The sequence below is a fragment of the Hippopotamus amphibius genome, chromosome 11, assembly GCF_030028045.1.
Source record: "Hippopotamus amphibius kiboko isolate mHipAmp2 chromosome 11, mHipAmp2.hap2, whole genome shotgun sequence".
Lineage (NCBI taxonomy): Eukaryota > Metazoa > Chordata > Mammalia > Artiodactyla > Hippopotamidae > Hippopotamus > Hippopotamus amphibius.
Genome location: NC_080196.1, coordinates 35,156,663 through 35,168,930, shown reverse-complemented (window position 1 = coordinate 35,168,930; position 12,268 = coordinate 35,156,663). Strand labels below are relative to the sequence as shown.

Genomic DNA, 12,268 nt, shown 5'->3' with positions numbered 1-12,268 from the left:
TTCTGGAGTCAAGCCTGGCATAAAATCCTGACCTGGTCACCTAGTGGCTGTCCAAACTTAGGCTGGTCACTTCCCCGTTCTGAGCCTGGCTCTGCATGAGCTAATGCGAGGCCTAAATAAAACAAGAAATACAGGAAAACATCTAACACAGTGCCTGGCATTATATAAGGGGCCCAATAAGTGTGGCTCCCCTCCCTCCTTCCAGCCTTCAGATCTCACAGCTCTCAACACTCCCTAAGAGGAACAAGTACAGAAGCTACAGAGCATTTCCCAGGGGGAAGGTTTGCAAAGAAGGACGGCCAAAGTCAGTAAAAGGGAGGAGGACAAAAGGGCCACCCCATGGCCATGAAGAGAGAAGCGCTGGAGCTCTGTAAATGCCAGGGTTTCAAAACACAAAAAGCTTCGAGCCTCAGACCAGACCCAAACAGGAAGTTTGTGACAAACTTAGAAAACACAGAGGCACAACTGCAGGAGGTTGGCACCACTCAGAAAAGATGAAAATGAGCACATCTAGGGGCGGGGGGTGGTGTGGAATCAAAGGAGCGTGCCTGGCCGACATCCCCAACACACACAACTCCTCCCAGTGTCGGGAGCACCTGCCCTGTGCTCCTCGCCTCACCCCAAGCACGGGGCCCAGTCCCATGGGGCTGCCCTGGTTTTCTGGTTTCCACACGGAGTCTGTGGACACCTCCCCACTCTCTGGCCCTCCCCTCCCTCCCCAGGCATCAAGGGCAGCGAACACTCTGAACAGTTCTCAGGGGCTCGGGAGAACTTAGCACAGAAACAGGAAGTGACGTGTGGAGGTCCCACAGGGCTCTCGACCAATGTCTGGTTCACCCCACTGTATGTTTCATCAGGCCCCCTGGTGCTCCACGATGGGGTCTCCAGGCTGCCATGTTTTCTCCTCTGCAATCCTGCCTGGGACTAACATTTTCATTTGTACTGTTCACACTGGTATAGGGCACTGTAACCTCAGTTCACTTACTTGTAAGGGCAGGGAAATGCAGACATGCCTGACCTCCATGCTTTGTGTCCCCGACTAAAGTGAAAACTAGAAGATTCCTTCCCCTTTGTTTTTCATCGCCTAGCAAGTGTGGCTTGAGCCTTGATACTAGGCCGTATGTTTGGTGGATGGGCTCCAGAAGATACGTGGTACATTAATAAACAACATCAATACCGTTTCTTCTACCCTACCCCCCACCAGCCTGGGTCCCACTGGTCCTGATCCACCCTCCGCAGGCGGGTCCCTCGGCCCCACCCCTCCCGGGTGAACTGCCCAATTGTAGACGCAGTCCCCTGACCCTCAGCCTCAGTGCCCGCCCTTCCTCCGCACCTCCGGCAGTGGTTTCCCCACCTCCCCAAGTCAGGTTCCTTTTTAAAAAATGACTCATTTAGGAAGAGACAAAACCAAAAACTTCAATGGTGAAGATAAAACAGCACCAAGTCTCTTTAAACACCTCCTACTCCATGTAGAATTTAGATCCGATAAAGACTCCCCAGACTGGACCTCCTCATTTGGAACTTACGGTATACACAACTCTTCTAGCAACAGACATTTCCAGTAAGGTCTTCTCTCTGAACTCTCCAGGGTCTTCTTTAAGAATGGAGGTGGCCTCAGGACTCCAGGCAGTACTTTTTTTTAAATGTGGGAATGAGAAATTAAAGTCCATGCTTCAACTCCCGGGTCAAAAATTAATTATTTGATGTTTTACTACCTTTATGATTCTGACTTACTGGACAAAGGACACTGACATTATACCACTGGCCTAATGAGAATTATGGAGAGGTTTTTTGTTTTTGCTTTTTTTTTTTTAATAAAAAGTAAGTTTTCTTCATATGTAAGCGGTTTACAACATTTTGTGCATAGTATTTGAAATGAACAAAATTGTATGATATAATACATAGAATCATAACATTTTAAGGCTAAAATGTGCAATTAGGATGATCATAATCCAGGGATTCTCAATGTTGGCTGCATTAAAAAATTCCTAGGCCCCACACCCAGAGGTTTGGATACATTTGGACTGTAGTGGGGCTCTGACATTGGGTTTTTTTTCATTTTCTTTTTCTTTTTTTTTAAGTTTCCTGGTGACTTTAATATGCATCCAGGGTTGAGGACCACTGATCTACTGCAGATAAGAAAACGGAGATCTAAAGAAACTAAGATGTAGCTGGAGACCACACTGCCAGATACAAAACCAGAACCAAATGTGACATTTACAACTCCCCGTCCAGTTGTGCAATCTCGCTTAGATTTTCAGTATTCACCAAATTGTTAAAACCATTTCTTTTTTTTTTTTAATTTTGGGGACTAACACAGAGTTGCTCACTTTTTGTTTTGTCAAGCAAGGGTATTTTTATAAGTACCTGTCAATTACTGTCACCGCTTCCTGACAAGTTTCATGTTCATTTGCATACCTGGCACCCTCTCCACCCCAATCCCTGCCCAGGAGGAAAGATTGGACCATATGTGGCCTGTGTCCACAGTCTCACTCACCTCTATTCACCCTGCCCCTCAACAACATCCACAGGACAAATCCAAACAAAACCCAGGCCTCAAAAATTCTCCATCTCCGCCTTTCCTGACCTCCACAATACCATTTTCTGAAAGTCCCTTCCCTGACCACAAATTACTTCTTAGTCCCTCCAAACCCACCCTTGGCCCTTTTCCTGACCAACGCGTGACACCTGTATTTGTACAAGTCACAGCATCCAATATTTACAATGTGTTCTTCCACACACATTATCCCTTCTAAATTTCTCCCTAATCAAGGATGTACAGAAAACTTTTTTTAAATTGAAGTATAGTTGCTATACAATATTATGTAAGTTACAGGTATGCAAGATAGTGATTCACAAGTTTTGAAGGTTATACTCCATTTACAGTTATTATAAAATATTGGCTATATTCCCTGTGTTGTACAATATATCCTTGTAGCTTATTTTATACCTAATAGTCTGTACCTCTTACTTCCCTACCCCTGTCTTGCCCTCTCACCTTCCCTCTCCTCACTGGTAACCACTAGTTTATTATAGTTGTGCCTCTGCTTCCTTTTTGTTATATTCACTAGTTTGTTATGTTTTTTAGATTCCACACATAAGTGATATCATACAGTAACTTGTCTTTGTCTGACTTATTTCACTGAGCATAATGCCTTCCAAGATGTACTGGAAACTTTTAAAGAGGGCTACGTCTGAGGAGTAGAATTAGGGGACGGGGAGGGAAGGTGGGAAGGGGGTTTCTCTTTATGACCTTCAGTATGAGTTTGGGACAAGCATATATTTTTTAAATGGGGCAAAATCACACATACATACACACACATAATAAAGCAAAGCAGGCTACAAAATGCACCTACGGTTTGTTTCCACTTTGTAAAATACACAAAATTGTTGGGCAAGTCTCCATACCCAAGTTTTCAATGTAATTGATATGTAGGTGGCAGGATCATGGGTGACGTTAATTTCACTTCCCTTTCCTCTTTGCTTATCTTTATTATGTTTTATTTATGCAACAGAGGAATCATGAACGTTTAAAACCTGAACCAAAGCATTATCTGATCTCTGAAACCTACACTGTATCAAGAAGCCAAGGCTCCACAGCAGGACCTGGTCTGGTGTGTAGAAACATCTCCTTTTTTGTAAAATGCAAGATTTCTCCCCAGACAGGCCCTGGCTTCTGCAGCCTGCCTAGAGGTCGAATCTACCACTACAACTGACCCTAGCCACACCCAGGCCCTGGCACTTCCCAAGAACAGATGCAGAAAAGATGCCCTAGCACAGCAGTCAAGCTTCTGGGACCCATATGGCCTCCTCGGCCTCATCTCCCCCTGCTCCCTGAGTTTCAGCCTTATGGAACAGTTATCCTCTCCTGAGTGTTCCCTCTGGTCCCTGCCTCTAAGTTTCTACCCAGGCTCTGTCACCTACCCCTACTTGTTTCCTTCCTGAGTCTCGGCCAAGGCAAGCAGCCACGCCTACTCCAAGTAACATTCAAACCCACAACTTTAAGATCAGGAACACAGAAACTCTTGTGATGGAGTATAAACTGTGGAATTCTCCACAGTCCCCACTGCTCCCTAATGTCTAACAAGGCAATGCAGAGGGGCAAGAGCTTCTTCCGAGCAGCAAGGACCACAAGCTCAAAGGCCTGGAGCTCGGAAGGTGTGTGATGAGTTCAGGGGAGGAAAAGCCACTTGGAATGTCTGGAGCATCTCCTAGCACATCCACGGCTCAGCAGACAGAAAAATCCTAAGACACTTGGCAAAATTTACAAGGGCCAGCACAGAGAGGCCCAAGCGAAGGGTTCTCAGCCTCTCATCTGCTACTCATCCTTCCAGCTGCTTCTCCACAATTCACTCTGCCCTTCCAGTGTCTAGTTGGGTTGAGGCCAATAGGAATGGGCAGAAAAATAGGAATAGAGAAAAAAAAGAAATGAGATTAAGCAACACCACACTGAGAGAGGCTGAGGTCCTCCCCGTGCAACACCAAGTGGCCTTGGGTGATGCTTGAGAGGGGCGGGGACATGGTGCATAGCCCTCTCCTTGATGTCAGCCCCAAAGGTGAAGGTCATTTGCCAAATATCCAAACTTCCAGGACCCTCCAGAAACATTTCAAAAGAACTGTGAGGCAATGTAGAGAACAAACATACGGACACCAAGTGGGGAAAGCAGGGAGGGTTGGGGGGGAATGAATTGGGAGATTGGGATACCAAATTATACACTCTAAATATATGCAGTTTATTGTATGTTAAAAAAATTAATTAATTAATTAAGTAACAACAACAACAAAAAGAACTGTGAGGCTTCAAAACTGCCGAGACACAGACTGGCCATGCTCCACCCCGATGCCTCTGTGGCCTGTGTAAGACCTTTGGGGAAATCCTCCTGGAGGCCATTGGACTAGCATCACCTCCTGTCCTATATGAAGGAACCCTGAGACAATTCTGGCTTCTCACACCTCCACTGAACTTGACCACCCAGCTGATGGTGCGTGCACCTGACTGGGGGAGATACAGCTCTGTGAAAGCACCGTGCTGTTTCAGGAAGGGCTACGTGCCCATCATCTCTCCTGCAAACACTCAGTGAGACTGTAAGCTTCTGTGACCTCATCTCTAGCTTCTTGTCTCTCCTTTTAAAAAAAAAAAAAACCCTCCCTATTAGCTCTCAGTGAGCATTTACTAATCAAGTAGAAAACCAATTCTCCTATCCATCAGCTCCTATCATGTGGCCCCTCTCCCAGGGCTACAGCCCTCCCTGGACTCTTTGGCAGCTCCCTCTGAAGACATTCCCTCAGGCTCTGGAGTGGTAATGGCATCTCTCCTATGTTGTTGGTCCACAGGCACCATTGCTATTGGTTCCCTGAACCCTGGAATAATTACTGAAGTCTCTTCAATTAAACCTTTGGAGCAAGGGAAATGTTCCAAGAGAATGCAGGACCTAAGATTTGTACAGAAGAAAGCTGGAGTTGGGACTTCCCTGGCAGTCCAGTGGTCCAATGCAGGGGGCCTGCGTTCGATGCCTGGTCGGGGAACTAAGATCCTGCATGTCGCACTGCGCAGCCAAAAAAACAAAGAAGAAAAGAAAGTTGGAGTCTTATTGGAGATCGAGGAGATGTACACGCTGAAAACAGCCAGATAACACACCATGAGGGCATGGTGGGCAGTTCCCTGCCACTGCCTGCAAGGGGCAGGCACAGGGGCTGGAATGGCTGGAAAAGGGCACACAGAGGAAGTGAGATCTGAGTTGGGTCTCGAAAATGGGTTCAATTGGGTCAAGTGGAGAGGAAGTGGGAAGATCATCCCAGGTAGTGGGACCAGCACAAGCGCAGCACTGACCACAGGGTGGGTAGGGCCCCGCTGTGGAGGAAGGAGACCTGGAGGCAGCTGTGGGTACACATATATGTTCAGGAGTCAGACAGAATCACTCTGAGCCCACCTCTGTCTCTTGTTAGCTGTGCAACAGGGCAGCTCACCAACTCTCTCAGTCCCAGCATGAGGGTAAGAATGATAACGGTACCTACCTGCTGGGGTTACTGTGAAGACTGAATGAGAGGATGCACGGAAAATGCTTAGGATGCGGGGTGCCTGCTGTCAATGAATGTTATCTGTTATTCTTGCTACAGTCAAAGCTACCCAGTGCCCATCCTGCTGATCCAGACAGGGTACTTTCTTCTCTATAAGTCATGATGCTGGGAGGAAGGAAACACTAGCTGACTGGTCACATCCTGAATAACCTAAGAAACGGAATGCCCATTGGAATGCCCAGGCAGCCAGGGGGTGGTGGGTATTCTCAACCACACACACACACACACACACACACACACAAACACAGAGTGCTCTGCCCTTACTGGACCACCTACCACAGCAACTGGGCTCCCTAAGCTTCCAGCTGGATTGGGCCAAGGGAAAGCATTTATTCCCCTCTTCTTCCTGTTTCACGACAATTTGGCAGTGGTTGTGTTCCTTCAGCATCACGGCTATTGTCGGGGGCCCCATCTCCCCAACTCTGGAGCTCCGTCCTCCTGACCAACGGGAGGTAACAGCTCTCTACTGTTGCCAACCCCGTCAGTGCCTCCGTTTGGTTTCCTTAACCCTGACCACACTTCTCTAAATACTCCACCTCACTAAAGTGTCCTCAGTAAACCCTTTTCACATGCCAACCATCTCATGCTGGGCCCCTGACAGACAGGGCCAGGGCCACAGAGCCAGGGCCGCACCCATCCACCCCAGATGCATGGGGTGGACAGGGCAGCCCTGTCTTATTCTCACTCCCTTCCTCCCCTCAGAGGCAGGATGTGAATGGCAGTGTTGAAGACAGAAGCATCAATGCGTTTTTCCCATGAGCAGTCATTTGGGATTTTAACATCTCTAGGAACCTGGAGAAAACCCAAGAGGATCAGGGAACAGCAATTCTCCCAGCCCAGGAAGTGCATATTCAAAGGCCCTGTGCTCCTCCAAATCCACCACCCAATGGAGTTCCAACTAAGTGGCAGAATCTAGATCAGTGCCTGGCACGCAGTAGACACAATAAATATTTGTTTGTTCAGGTCCTTCTGGCTACAGATGGAAGCCTGAAATCCAGGAGATCTTTCAGGAAAGGATACTCCACGGAAGCAGCTCCTCCATGGGCGGCTCCTGAGATGCCCTGAGCTCATGACATGAAGCTCTGAGATGCCCCCATCTCCAGCCCTTCATATCACAAACGCTCTTGTCTCTTATCGAGTCATTCCTGAGGCTTATAATTTCCTCAGCATCTCCCCCGCTGATTTCTTTGTTCCCCATTTCCCCAAAGGGCCAAACACAGTATTGGTTCAGTGCAAGCCAAAAGCATTTCTTAAGTGCTTACTGTATACAAGTATCGTATCAGGCACTGAAGATCCAAAGATGATTAAGATAAAGGTCTTGGGATCCAAGAGCCACAGAAAATAAGGAAGAGGGCTTAACGCTGACTAAATGGGATACTCAGAGAGGTTGAGCTTGGACCACATTAGGTCTTTGAGGACGGGGCTGTGACCACAGTGAAGGTGTGGAAGGCAGCAGGAGATGTAAGGAGGGAAGTAGGGGGTGGAGGAGCACTGGGCGAGGACAAGTAGCGCTGAATTGATAGGGACAGGAGCAGAAAAGAACTAGACAAGGGGTCTGTCTCAAATCGGGCCCACCTGATTCAAGAACCAAGCACATCCACAGAGCAGAAATGAAACCTGACCGGAAGGGTGTTTCCTCGCAGCAGACCCCCAAGGTCAAAATGCCCCCCTCTTTGGAAAATGTTAGAGGAAGTCTGGGTGGGTCTGAGCAAAGATGCTCATCCTGAAGGGATGTTTCTCAGCCTGCCACTCACCACCAACCTGGTCCCTGCCTTTGGTTCAGCCGGATCCACGGGTGGAAAGGGGACCTGCTACCCCGGAGCTTCAGAGCCGCCAAGAGCACTCCACCCCATGAAAAATAATAATCTTTCACACACACTTGCTCTTACTTGGAATTCTAAAATTAAACGTTTGTTCCTCTCACCTAAAAGCTTTCTCCCTTTAGAAGCTAATATGCAAATGCCTCGGGAGAGGGAGCATCTTAGCTGCCACATATCCACTTAGCATGAATACTTCCAAAAGATCTTTCCTGGAAGATAGGCTTTGCAGGAGGGATGCTTGAGAGATTATCTGTGACCGAGGGTGAGGCAGGAAGAAGAGAGAGGGGGTTCGTGGAAGGAGAGAACAGCCACTCCTGCACTGAACCAGCTACATCCACCCAAGGCAGAGGAGAAGTAAATGCTGAGCCCTCAAAACACCCTTTTTCCCTTCTAGTTTTAAAAAATTAGGATATAGTTCACAAACCATAAAATTTACCCTTTAAACCGCCCAATTCAGTGGTTTTTAGTATATTCACAAAGTTGTATAACCATAACTACCACCTCATTACAGCGTATTTTCATCATTCCCCCCAAAACCATATCCATCAGGAGTCACTTCTTCTCCTCTTCTCTTGGCAACCAATCTATCTCATGGACTTGCCCATTCCGGACACTTCACATAAATGGAATTATACAGTACGTGGCCTTTTGTGTCTGACTTCCTTCACTTAACATAACGTTTTCAGAGTTCATCCATGTTGTAACATGTGTCAGTACTTCATGTCTTTTTGAATAACATTCCATTGGAGAGAGAAACCACATTTTTTTTATCCGTCAAAAGACTTTTTAAAAGGCAAACAAGGATTTCCCTAGTGGGGCAGTGGGAATCTGCCTGCCAATGTAGGGAACGTGGGTTTGATCCCTGGTCCAGGAAGATCCCACATGCCGCGAAAGCAACAAAGCCCGGGAGCCACAACTACTGAGCCTGCGTTCTAGAGCCCGTGAGCCACAACTAATGAGCCCACATGCCACAACTACTGAAGCCCACACGCCTAGAGCCCATGCCCCGAAACAAGAGAAGCCACCTCAATGAGAAGCCTACCCACAGCAATAAAGAGTAGCCCCGGCTCGCCACAACTAGAGAAAGCCCGCATGCAGCAACGAAGGCCCAACACACATAGCCAATAAATTAAATAAATAAATTTATTTAAAAAAAAAAAGGCAAACGAATGCTGCTCCTACAAGAAAGGAGCACTCGATATCCTCGGGGCTGCCTGGGCAATGCAACCACTTGTAGACCATCCTTCCCTGCGCCTCCCATCAGCACCCATGGACACCGTCCAAACCCTCCCCACTGGGCTGGCATGACATTCCACACACACAGTGGCTCAGGACAGCAGCCCTCAATCACACAGGCCATGACAGAAACAACTCAAATTCCTTCTGAGAGAATTTATACTGACTCTTAAAGTGTGTTTTATAAATCTCCATGGTCCTGGTAATGGAAGGTGGGAGAGCAGAGCCAGCTTCAGAGGCTCACAGGGCCCCCAGCTTGGTTTAATGCTCTGTGGTCCCTGTCTTGAAATTATCTGTAATTTTTAAATAAGCCTCCCGCCCCGCCCCCCCCGCCCCCCCCCCCCTTTCCATTTTGCACTGGGCCCAGCAAATGTAGCTGGTCCTGGGCAAGAGGCAAGGGTTTGGGAAGGGGCTGGAACTTAGACAATCTTCTGGAGCTGACCGCTGCATAACAAACAGCTCACTGAGTCGGGTTGGGGGCTGGGGGTGGGGTCTGCAGATACGTGGGGAGAAGGCCCAGGTCTAGAGCGATGCAGAAAACCCAGTTTCCAAATTGCCCAAAACCACGTCTTCCTACCCAAAGGCCTGAACAGTTGGCTGATAAGGCCTCCCCGGAACAGCCAGACTAGTTGAAAGTAAACGTGATAAGTCGACGTGATACAGGCTCAGACTGTAAAGCAGGGGGGACTCAAACTGAAACTTGTTTGATCTTGTAATCGCTTACAGGTTAAGACCAAGAAGAAGAAAGAAAAAAAACCCCACACTTACTAAAGTAACCGGCACTGAGAAAACTTTTTAAACATTTACTTAAAAAAAAAAAAAAAAAAAAAACTGTCAACCTTTATTTCCAGCATATTAAGAAAACCAAGGTTTCACCAAATATCTAATATTTGCTCCAAAGAGAGCAGTGCATTTAAATGCAGCCAGCTACGCTGATGTCAGTAACTTGAAGGGACCTTGGGGACCATATCCACATGGATCCGCAGAAGCCTTAACCCCACCCCACCCCCCACTCCCCTGCCCAAGGGTTGCTCCCATTCTCATTTTATAGATGAGGAAGCTAGGCTGAGAGAGGGGAAGTAAGCCGGTGAGGCCACCCACATAAAGGGGCAGGACCAGAACCCGGGAGCTTGCAGCTTCCCCTTCCTACCTCCCAATTTCATGAGCCGAACCAAAATTCATATACTGGGTGTATGTCCCCCACATCCAATTCTCTCCTGGATCCTTAACGCCAATCTTCTAGTGCTTGCCTTTGTCCCTCAGAAGAGGGAGTCTGGTCGTGCAGATTCACACACCTTAAGGAAGAAGATGTAGCTTCCTTCCAACCACGTCATCTCCAGTCCATCATCTGGAGAAGGGCCAGAGAGCTCCAACGCAGCATTCAGAGCCTTTCCATAGCCAGGGCATTCGTAAAACACTCTTTTTCTGGGAAGAGTGAAGTTTAACCTAGTTTTTTGCAGTTATAGGTACAAGGATCATGGAGGGTGGATGGAGCTGGGGGGCAGATGGGTGACGCTGCCAGCCCACCCACACCAAACAGAAAGGTCCAGACGGCCACTGGAAGTGATGGATCGAGGCCACCCAATACATCTTATCCTTTTTCTAAATCACAAACTAACCCAATCGAACAATCCTTAACATCAAGTGCCTGGACTTCAATTTGTGTTTTATCCTCCCCCCCACCCCCACAACCTTTATTCCTCTTTTCTTTGCTTGAACAAATACATACTGAGCACTTACTACGTGCCAGGCACGTTCTGGTTGCTAGGGATACAGCAGCAAACAAAACAGATCATGTTCTGGTGTTTATGTCCTAAAGGGAGGAAACAAGGAAGAGTTAATAAATAAATGAATATATACCATGTAAGATAGCGACAAATGCTCTGGAGGAAAGATAAGCCAGGATAAGAGGGATAGAGAAGGAGAGTATTTTATCTAAGATGGCCAGGTAAGGACTCTCTGAAAAAGGTGAAGGAGTGAGCCATACAGATACCTAGGGGAAGATATTCTAGGCAAAAGGATCAGCAAGTGCAAAGGCCCTGAGGTAGGAATGTCCTAGTGCATTCAAGGAACAACCAGAAGTCTAGTGTGGCATGTATGAGGAAGAAAGTGTCAGGTTACAGAGGCAGGTGGTGGGGAGCCAGATCAGCCTGGCCCTGAAGCCACGATAAGGCCTTTGGTTTTTGGTTTTTAACTCCAAGTGGGATGGGAGCATACAGGGCTCTGAGCAGGGGAATCACTGACCTGCCATAGGGTTTACCGGGACCTCCTTGAAACTACTGTTACCAGGCCTGTGCTGGGGACCAGATTCAGGAACCAGGCCATAAGCCCAGCACAGCTACTAAGCAGCACAGAGAAAAACACTTCCCTTCTCCTGGCCTCCGCATTCTCCTCTGTGAAATGGGAAGATAAGATTAGAGGATGCCTCGGGAATTCCCTGGCGGTTCAGTGGTTAGGACTCAGCGCTTGCACTGCCGGGGCCAGGTTTGATCCCTGGTTGGGGAACTAAGATCCCACACGCCTCGTGGTGCGGCCAAATTAAAAAAAAATTTTTTTACTTAAAAAAAAAACTACGTGACGCCTAATGATATTTCTTTTTACAATATTCATATTTTCTGACCCTAAGATGAATTGCTCAAAGGGTCTAAAAGTCTCCCCTCTGACTCTGGAGAAGGCAAAGAACAGCAGCCCAGTTTTAGAAGTCCCCAACCATTCCCCGCTGCCTCCCCTGCCCCAAAACAAATTCTCGCCCTGCAAAAGGCACGGCTCTCTAGGGAGAAAGGTCCAGCCCAGGAAGCAGCCACGTCAGCAACGTCCTCTAAAGATTACGAAGGGTGACCACTAAAGATAGCACAGCCCCCACACAATGTTTCAGGGTGGGGCTCGGCCAACAGAGGCCGGTGAAGGCGGCTGTTGCAGCCAAATCAAAGGCCGCTGCTGAATCTGCTTCTTCCCGGGGCTGCCAGAGCCTCTCCTATCTCCCCCATAACCATCATGGTGTGAGAAAGAAAGTCATAGAGTTAAGAACGGTTCCATCCTGTCCATTTCCTTGAGGGTTCTGTCTGTGTCTCACATCATCAAACTGAAAGTCTTGAAAGCAAGACTCAGGTCTCCTCCACTGGAATGAATTAGTA

General features: G+C 47.8%; 1 protein-coding gene across 28 annotated transcripts in view; it reads right to left on the bottom strand.

The window, feature by feature from the left end:
* TRERF1 (transcriptional regulating factor 1) overlaps positions 1 to 12,268 on the bottom strand; it is a 195,752-nt gene that overhangs the window by 120,487 nt on the left and 62,997 nt on the right. For 2 of the 28 annotated variants that reach the window (XM_057698379.1, XM_057698382.1), the window contains exon 3: positions 10,875 to 10,947. The exons of the other annotated variants lie outside the window; for them this stretch is intronic. The gene's annotated coding sequence lies outside the window, so the exon portion shown is untranslated. The remainder of the gene's footprint in view (positions 1 to 10,874; positions 10,948 to 12,268) is intronic. 28 annotated transcript variants of the gene reach the window in all.